Source organism: Sciurus carolinensis, chromosome 2 (genome assembly GCF_902686445.1).
Source record: "Sciurus carolinensis chromosome 2, mSciCar1.2, whole genome shotgun sequence".
Classification (NCBI taxonomy): Eukaryota; Metazoa; Chordata; class Mammalia; order Rodentia; family Sciuridae; genus Sciurus; species Sciurus carolinensis.
The window spans coordinates 39,413,551-39,423,789 of NC_062214.1; the positions used below are offsets into that span (position 1 = coordinate 39,413,551).

Below are 10,239 nucleotides of genomic sequence, written 5' to 3' on the forward strand. Positions count from 1 at the left end.
AACCAGAACTGTTCTGCTTCAGTCTGTTTTACACATTCAACTTTCAGATAAAATGCTGTTAAATATAATGCATTTGAAAACCACTGCTTGAAAAAAAAAAGCAACTAGAAAAGTTCACACTTCAACCTCATACTATTCCTCTTGAAATATCAATATAGCCCCTAATAATTCATGCAATATGCCCTTTGTATTAGGTTAGGGCAATATTTTATTGTCTCTTGCTGAAAATAAATGTAATACAACAAAACAAACGTTCCTTTGTTTTAAAAATGAACAAACAAAAAAACAAGCAAAATAAAGCAAAAATTAAATGCAAGTATGAAGAGACATCTTCTAGATCAGTCAATTACAGAGTGAGTCCATAAGGCAGTTCTTTACTCTGGGTTTGAGAATTGAGCAATCTTTACAGAGACCCTCTTGGGCAAGGTAATTCTACTCTGCAGGGCTTGCCCTTTCTGTTCCTCTGTAGATGCCAGAGGCCTTTGGTTTGTGTTACACAGGCATTGCCTTTATTTTTCTTGTTTGTAGGAACTCTAATTCATGTTCTATCCAATAAGCCTTTTAATTACTGTTGTGAATGACATCACCACTGCCTTCAGGTTCAGAATGAAAAGCTCCACCTTATATCCCCATGTTGATGTAACATATGGGCTACTTCTCCTGGACTTCATGTAATCACTGAGTTTCCATCCTAAGAGATCAGGGGACACTGCCTTCTCCAAACATTTTCTCATTTCCTCCTTTTCCAGGGTTACTGGGCTCCTGTTGGACCTCATTGGGTGATCCAAGTTTTAAACTGATCATGGTCATTTGCTTCAGTATCTGTTCTTCACAAGCACAAAAATGTCCAGTTACACTTTATAAAATAACAAAATGCTGACTGTCCACTGACAGATGTCATACATAAAGTTCCCTTCTAGAAATTACTAGCTTATGCTTTCTGGGTACACTCAATTCTGTAGGAAGATTTAATTCTTAGTCTTCAGAGATTCATACCCTATCTGAATACTTTGTGTCTTTATTTTGCATATTCACAGGAATCCAGAGCCTGATTTTAAAGGTCTACTTTTGACTCCTGTAGTTGCACTTAGCTCATTCTCTGACTGGAAAAGGACTAAGAGTATGGTTATGTTAGGGTGGATGATCTGGACATTGTTTTTCATAAAATGTAAACAAGATCATGAACACTGATACATCTTTAATGTTGATGGAATGTGCTCTATAGACTATAGTTAGATTGACTGTGAAATAGTGAGGTGCTAAGCATCTTAGTGAGACCCTGTCCTAAAATTTAAAAAATAAATAAATAAAAAGGGCTGGGGATGTACTCAGGAATAAATTGCCCCTGGGTTCAATCCCTATTACCTCCCACCCCCAAATATAGTGAAAGAGAGTTAGGGGGTCAGAAGTCATAAACCAGAACATATGGTCACTCTGGTTATGGCAGAAATCTTCTGTTGGAAAATTCTATCTTCAACTTTTTTCACCAAATATAGTGAAATAATTTTAGAACCCCTATTGGAGGTAGTCTTAAGGATTCATGTTTGTTAGAATCACCAAAGCCCTTTCCAATATAATTAGGGGATCTAAATTCACCACCCCTTTTATATTGTTCATATTCTTAACAATCTTTTCTACAACTAGTTTTAGGAGTTGGCTAGGACTCTGGGCATGTCCTGTGTTTTCTCTGGGACAGAAGCTGACTGGACAAATGGAGATTTTCATTTCTAATTTATTACAGTAAATTGGAGTTTTACCATCACTTTTCCTAGTGCCAAATGTTGACCAAGGGTTACCGAGATGGGGAGAGAGAAGGAAAGAATAAAGAAAGCATGCTATAATCTAGGTACTTGTCAACACCCCTGGGGTTTGTGCTCTTGTTCCCTGCCTGCATTTGCCTCTGACTCACTGCTGTCTTGAGGTGACACTAAAAGGGAGAGAGAGGGCATGTTAAGGATATGCTCCCCTGCCCCACCTTAGCCACCTTCACTGATGCTTCTCAAGTCCTCAACCTTCTCATTGGATTTCCAGCCCTTCTTGTTCAGTGGCTTCTCATATCTGAGCCCCTTCCCCTACTTCCTCACATTCTTTATACTCTCTCTTTGGGTTGCTTTTAACTTGATAGAACTCCCTCAAGGGAATAGGAGGACTATTTTAAAGAACCCGCTTTTCATTGCTTTATGGATGAGTGTTTGAGGAGGGAGCAACCCCCTTATTTTTTATTTTTGTGTCAGAAATCTAGATAGAAGTGTGGTCTTGGCACTCCAATTTAGGATTCTGTTTGTTTGTTTTTGATGCCAGTTATTGAACCCAGGGCCTTTGCACATGCTAGGCAAACACTCTATTGTACCACATCTCCAAGTCCCAAGTTAGAATTCTAATTTTTTTCATTGAAATTCTTTTATAACTGGCTATCTGGATTTTAGAATACTACACTAGTATTATCCTTAGGGTATGTTTAATATTTTGTTGTTTAAACACATTTTGTGTTCTCATCTGACAGTATGCTTCCCATATATGATAGAATTTGCACACAAAAAAATCCAAGCTTAGTTACCCATGGTTGCTTAGGTCAAATTTGGGGATATAATCTGTTTGTTATTAGTTCTACCTACTCTTTTTCATTGGTTGCCACTTGAACACACTCAGTTCCAAAATGATAAAAGTTGGCAATGATAATGAGAATAATGTTTATTAAGCACTGATGTAGCAGGCTCTGAAGAAAGTCACTAAATTATCAGTATTATCACTGTGATACAAGTATTCCCATATAACAGATGAGGGAAGTGTGGCTCAGAGAGGAAAATTGAGGTGCTTAAGTTTATGCAATGAGTAAATTGCAAAGCTAAGGTTAATGCCCAGGATATTTAGACTCAAATTGACATCATCCTGCATTATCATGTGACTGCCTGTGCCTGGCCATATTTTACAATGCATTACCATATTTGTGTATCTATTTTAGGTTATGAGTATTTTAGAGAAGTGCCATACCCTATTCTGCATCTTTAATGACATTTGGGTATGTTAATTAGGACAGTTGGATGCTGAAGCACTTAAAATAACTTTTCAGAATATTTGCACTTTCAAACAGTGGTACATGAAGATATCAAATATATCATATATTTACATTCATTTGAAGTTGTCTGTTATGTTCTCCTCCTCCTTCTGATGAATTTCTATTCATCCAATATCTATTAGATCCATCTTAATGATGAGGCTAACTCTACCCTTTTTCTTCCTGAGGATTAAAGGGGTTGAAGGGAGGAACACCTTTTGCAAAACTGCTTTCTAAGCACAGAGCAGTGAGTAAGGCTGATATCAGGATGCTGATTGAAACAACAATAAAAACAGAAACTTCTTTCGTCACGATGGCTGTAATCAAATACCTTGCATACCTTAAAGTACAATAAATGGAGAGTACAATAAAGGTGAAATTAAAGTCACCAAAATGACTCAGACATCAGTATTTTTCATGTCTCTCCCAACCCAGTGATGATTCTTGTGGAACTTAAGTTGCTTGAAAAACACATTTTTTTAATACTGTCTCTAAATCCTGGTCACTTTTCACATCTTTCTTTTTTATTTATCAGTTAAAATTGGATGGGTAAAAATGACATAAGATTTTGCCATTGCAAAAGATCTGTTTTGGAGGGCATACTGACTTTATGAAGAGCCAGTGTCGCCTTTCAGAATTTCATTTACATTCTGGCTATTCACACTTATCCTTATTTTTCCTTTAAAGAAAAAAAGAAAAAGACATTAGTAAGTCAAAACAACCATCTTGCCTTGATGTTTCAAATTGAATTGTCAACTATTGTTAGTTTTCCTTGGAATTTTCTCTTTATAGAAAGAAGTCTTTCAAGTCTGACTTAAATTTCTTTTCAGATTACAATCTGGAAATATTGAGTTCAATCCTTTACAGATATCTACAACACTGTATTAGTTAGTTCTCCAGAATATGCTTACAACCAACCTGTGATTACATAAACTTTTATGCAAAACAGGCTTCTAGTGAACAACTTAAAAATCACAAATAAAAATACACTGGCATAGGAAAATATACTAGCATATCATTTTGATGAAAAGAATGCTGTGGGAACAATGACTCACAGTGTGCATTGTGGAATCCTGAATTTCGGCAGCTTCATTTTCTGTGTTTTACATTAAAATAGCAAAGAACTAGTACATTTAGCAAACTATTTTTTAAAATTTTTATTGGCTTTTTTTTAGTTGCACATGACAATAGGGTCCATTTTGACATAATTATAAAGGCCTGGAATATAATTAATACTAATTCAGTCCCCATTACTTCCCCCTTTCCTTCCCTCTGCTCTACTGATCTTCCTGCTATTTACTTACGGTTTTTTAAAATTAGTGTTTTGTGGATGTACATGATGGTGAGATTCACTGTACTAAGTTAAATAAGTAAACTATTTCTTAACGATCTGTTAGACACATCCCAGAACGTCTAACATTTTTCACATGTGGTTCAACTGAGCCTGTGAGATTTGATGATACATGGTATGGTTTCCATGTAAGGTGTCCCCCAAAAGCTCACATATGAGACAATGCAGGAAGGTTCAGAGGAGAAATGATTGGGTTGTAAGAGCCTTAACCCAATCAGTGAATTTATTTCTGATGGGATTAATTGAAGTGGTAGAGTGTGACTGGAGGAGATTGGAATTGGGGCATGGCTTTGGGGTATATATTTCATATCTGGACAGTGGAGACTTTCTCTGTCTGCTTCCTAATAATGTGAGCAGCTTCCCTTTTCCACACTCTTCCACCATGATATTCTGCCTCACCTCAAGCCCCGAGGAATGGAGCTGGTCTTCTATGGACTAAGACCTCTGAAACTATGAGTCCTCAAATAAACCTTTCCTCATTTAAAATTGTTCTGGTCAGATCTTTTAGTCACAGCAGTGAAAAAGCTGAACAAAACAATACAGTATTCTGAATCAAATGAATGCTTATAAATTTAATATTATTTTGCATGTCTACATAGGGGACATTTATCCCAATCATTATGATTTGGAAAAAGTAGATGATTAAATAAACATCTCCTGAAATACTGAGTAAAATAAGACTCATTCACCAAGAATGGACTTGATTCAAGAGAAATGAAATGAGACTCCTTCAAGTCTTGCCTTTCTCAATTCAGTTCTCAATAGCTGTTAATATAAAGTAAAATCATACGTAATCTCATTTAGTCTTAACATAAGACAACCCTGACCTTCAATAAACCCTACTGCACTACAGAATGAAGTCTTTACTTTTTAATATGGCATTTGAAGTTTAGGATGTAGCCCTTGTCTGCCTTTTTAACTTCTTTGCTCACCCCGTCTAGTACTTTTCAGCCTCTTGAACAATTAATATTCCCTACCCAATGCCCTGTTCTTTCTTACCCTTTGCCATTGTTAAGAAGACTTCTCTGAGACATCTTTTTTTCATCATATTATTCCATCATCTTATTTATGAATTGTTTCAAGGGTCAGTATATTGTCCAGAAAACACATCATTGCCTAGGATGGGTTGATCCCTCTTCTTTATCCAGTACTAACGAAATAAGCAATACTTACGGAGTGATGTGACACCTATTGGTAAATACTGCATGAGTTATCTAATTTTACCCCTTACCAGCCCTCCGAGGTATGTATGTGGGAATAGTTCTCATGTAATAACTGTAGCACAAATGAAGTGCTGGTTTTTCAGTATCCCTCTCTTCATTCTTCACCTGCATTTCTGCCTATGCCTGTATATATAACTAGCTGGTGAGAAGGTAAAACTTGATTAGTGTAACTGATTAGTTCATTCATTTACCATTTTTAGCGACTACTCAGGAAAAGGGCATGAGATGCAGTTAAGGCTGAGAAACTAATAGAAGAATGACCAAGTAGGTTGCCCTTATTTAGGGACATGAGATCCTCTATGTGAGAGCATTTTGCACAATGAAAAGGCACTTATATTCATGCAAGTGAGAAAAACCCAGAAGATTAAGCAATAAGATTTATTATCTCATATCATAAGAAGTCCAAAGATTAGCTTATTGCAGGATTAGTTAATTCAGTTGTTCAAAAATATCAGCAAGGATCCAGTTCTTTCATCTTTCTGCCATGCCACCCTTGGTACATTGACTTTTTGTCTTTGAGTTTTTCACTTTATGCTTGTGGTGTGGCTTTCATAACTCCTCCACCACCTCATTACATAGCATTTAAAAGACAGGGGTGCTGGGTAGGCTGAAGCAAGAAGGATGGTAAGTTCAAAACCAGCCTCAGCAACTTAGCCAGGCCCTAAGCAACTTAATAAGAGATCCTGTCTCAAAATTAAAAAAAAAAAAATTTAAAAGGGCTGGAGATGTGGCTCAGAGGTTAAGCACTCCTGGGTTCAATCCCTGGAACCAAATAAAATAAAATCAGGAGCATCTCCTCCTCATGTCCTTTTTAAATAATAAGATAAAAATTCTCAGAAATTTCCCATAAAACTTGTTGTTCTGCTCCCATTGGCTAGAAACACATCTCCTGACCATTCTAGAGCTGTCAGTGAAAATGGGAATTAAGTGAAATAATTGCCAACACTAAGCAGGGCCTACTCCTGTGTCCATGGAAGGATTGAGTGACCTAGAGGCACTTTGACACGAAACACCCGAATGTAATTAGGACTCTGGTAAAGAAAGAAGGGACTAGGGAATACTTCTTTTTAATTAATTATAATTATCTACCATAGCATTATTCAAATATGAGTTCTCATTTTTAATAGTAGTATTATGTATACTAGTATGACAACAACTTCAGAAAGATTCCTTTTTCAGATTTTTTTAAGCAAAGAGTTTTTATTTTTTTGAAGAGTAATAATGGATTTGAGTGCACACAGTTTATTTCAAACCTAGAAGGGGAAACAATATGAGGAAAAAGGGAAAGAAAGGCAGCTTCTAAGGATGCTTATAAGTAACTTGCGCAGGAGCTTAATGTAATAGGGCACTCTATAAATGGCAGAAAATTGTAGAGTTATCCCCATGAGTAGTAAGGAAGCTGTGATATTCAAACCCCAACTTTTTTTGGTAGTAGTGATCAAAACAGAGGACACATTCCCACTAAGCTACATCTCTAGTCCTTTTTGTTTTTATTGTGAGACAGGATCTTGTTAAATTGCTGAGGCTGGCCTTGAACCTGCAATCCTCCACCTCAGTCTCCTATTTCTCTGGGATTACAGATGTGACCACACCAGGCTGAACCTCAGGTTTTATCAGGCATCTGTTTAGAGATTCAGGGGAGTGTGTTGTTGTTCCTAGGGTCCTTATGATGTGACTTTTTGCAATGTGGAGGGACAGTCCCAGACAAAGAAATATAGATACTGAAAATCGGAAGTTCTAAGAAATTAATGAGGCTCAAGGGATATGTGGACCAACAATAACTGCTACCTTCCTTTATGTCCATAAAATAGTACAAAGAACAGAAATGACAGTCTGCTTGAATATTGGGAATTGTCTTGTCAAAAAGGGGAAGAAAACACTTCCATTTTTTTTAGAGTTAAACTGTATAATTTCTAACACTGTGTAATTTGTATATGTATTATAACAAGTTATTTCCCTATACACTGCTTAAATTTGGATATTCTGGCAAAAGAAAACTGACTTAATAACTAAAAATATAGACACTCTTACCTGCAGGATTTGTTTTGATACTTACTTAAAGCAACCTAAGGGTTGAAACCTTACATATAAATTATTAGTTCTAATTGTTGGTTGGTAGAGTACATTTGATGTTACAGGGTTGGTTTAACTGCTGGTGTTCTTCCACTTCCAAGATGATTAAGAGCTCTGAAATATAATTTATCTTTAATTTTTAAGTGTGTGTTTAATTTTCTTACTTATGCCTTCTATAACAGATTGGTAATTAACTATTAAATCTAAAGTAAGTGAATCGTTGTTCAAATCAGCAGGTTACACTTCATTTAACTCCTATAAATATCACATTCTAGAGAAATAAACTTGTGCAGCCCAGTAGCAGAGGTGATTGCTAATAATGTAATAATCATCATGTACACTTGCCTGGCAAAGTAATTTCTCCACTGGTTCTTTTGTTATTTTCTCTTTTTAATTTTTCCAAGAATATGACCTAATTAACCAGAAGTCTGTGAAAAGCTCTGTAAATAATTTTATTTTCCATTTGTAGCTTGAGGACAGGGAAGATGGGAGCAAAAGGAATGAAAATAACTTGTTAATAATTTAGGCAGGTGTAGTGAATTGAATGATGGTCCCCCAATAAAGCTATGTATGTGCCCTAATCCCTGAAACCTGTGAAAGTAACCTTGCTTGAAGAAAGGGTCTTTGAAACTGTAATTGAGGATCTCAATATAAGACCATTCTAGATTTAGGGTGGGCTAAAAGCAGAGGTTAATTTGAGACCCAGGACTGCACGGGAAAATTCAAGGGGATATTTGAAACACAGAGAAGCACAAGAGGAGTAGACCATGTGAAGATGAATGCAGGAATCTCAGCCAGGTATCCCAAGTCAGCATGGACCAGAAATAACCAGAAGCTAGCATAGGCAACAAAGTAGTCGCCTCTAATGTCTTCCAAGGGATGTTACCCTGATGATAACTTGTGCTTGTATTTCTGGCTACCAGACTGGGACAGAATAAAATTCTATTGCTTTAAAACTACAGAGTTTATGATAATTGGTTATGGAACCTGGAGGAAACCAGTATAGCAGTTTTTTTTCAGTATAGGAGTTTTTTTTTTTTTTTTTAATTAGTTGGGAGTAAAGATAATAGAGGCAATAACTTCCTATAATTTTACAGTTTAACAAATATTCTTATTGTTAGGTTTAGATTAGGTGTCCGCCTAAAGCTCACGTGTGAGACCACGCAAGGTTTAGAAGTGAAATGATTGGGTTATATGAGCCTTAACTCAATCAGTGAATTAATCTCTTGAGTGGTAACTGAAGGTGTGGCTGGAGGAGGTAGGTCATTGGGGGATGTGCCTTTGGGGTGTACATTTTGTATCTGGCAAGTGGAGTCCCTCTCTCTCTCTCTTTCTCTACTTCCTGGTACCATGTCCCCAGCTGCCTCCCTCAGCCATACACTCCTTTTTTTTTTTCTGGGTATCGAACCCAGGGGCACTTAACCACTTAACCACATCCCCAGCTGTTGCCTCCTCCTTCTTCTCCTTTTCCTTTTCTTTCCCCTTCTCCTCTTTCTCCTCCTTCTCCTTTTCTTCTCTTTCTCCTTTTCTCCTTCTCCTCCTCGTCCTCCTCCTCCTCCTTCTCCTTCTCCTTCTTCTTTCTTCCTTTCCTCTTTTTTTTTTTTTTTTTTTTTTGAGACAGGGTTTCATAAGTTATCTAAGGCCTTGCTAAGTTGCTGAGGCTGGCTTTGAACTTGTGATTCTCCTGCCTCAGCCTCTCAAGCCATTGGGATTACAGACATGTACCACCACACCCAGCTCTCTGATACACACTTCTTCTATGATGTTCTGCCTCTCATGACCCCAAAGAATGGAGCTAGTTGTTTATAGACTCAGACCTCTGAAACTGTGAGCCCCTACATAAAACTTTCCTCCTCTAAAATTGTTCTTATCAGGTCTTTTGGTCACAGCAATGAAAAGGCTGACTAAAACACTTACCTGTGACTATCAGAGTCAAATAGTGAGCTTAATGACTTATAAACAAGACATTCAGTGAACTGTCCCAGCTATGATTATGAGTGTTCCAGAGTATCAGACACAGAGCCACCAACACAAGAAGGCCACTTATGTAAGGGAAAGGCGGAGGAACTTCCTCAAGCCCCTAAGGAGTAATCTGTCCTGGTGGAAAGTTGTGTCTCCAAACCCCATTCTTCCTCTTCTAACACTGGCCTTTAAAAAGCCATGCTTCCATTTTTTCATTTTTAAGCTCTTCACAGCACTCTACATTCACTACATGGACATGGTTCCATGAGGATTTGTTGTATTCTTTATGATGTGATTTCAATTTGCACTCACCATAGATTCATTCAGTTATTTAATGAATCTTCACTTGTTATCAATTAAGGATGTAACCCTTTTTTATTCTAAAGGACAATAGTGTAATGATTTTGAGATCCAGATTTCTAAGAAGCATCACTTTGACATTTTGTCCACCAAATGATCCTGTTATAACTAATTTTTCAGTGTGAAATTTAAAGACAAAATTTGTGTAATATTGCAAACCATTACTAATTAGTAATGTACTATATGATTGAGATCACTTATAACCATTTAAGTCA

At 36.8% G+C, this 10,239-nt stretch overlaps 1 protein-coding gene across 3 annotated transcripts in view; it reads left to right on the forward strand.

Moving 5' to 3' along the window:
• Macrod2 (mono-ADP ribosylhydrolase 2) overlaps positions 1 to 10,239 on the forward strand; it is a 2,075,735-nt gene that overhangs the window by 548,631 nt on the left and 1,516,865 nt on the right. The window lies entirely within an intron of this gene.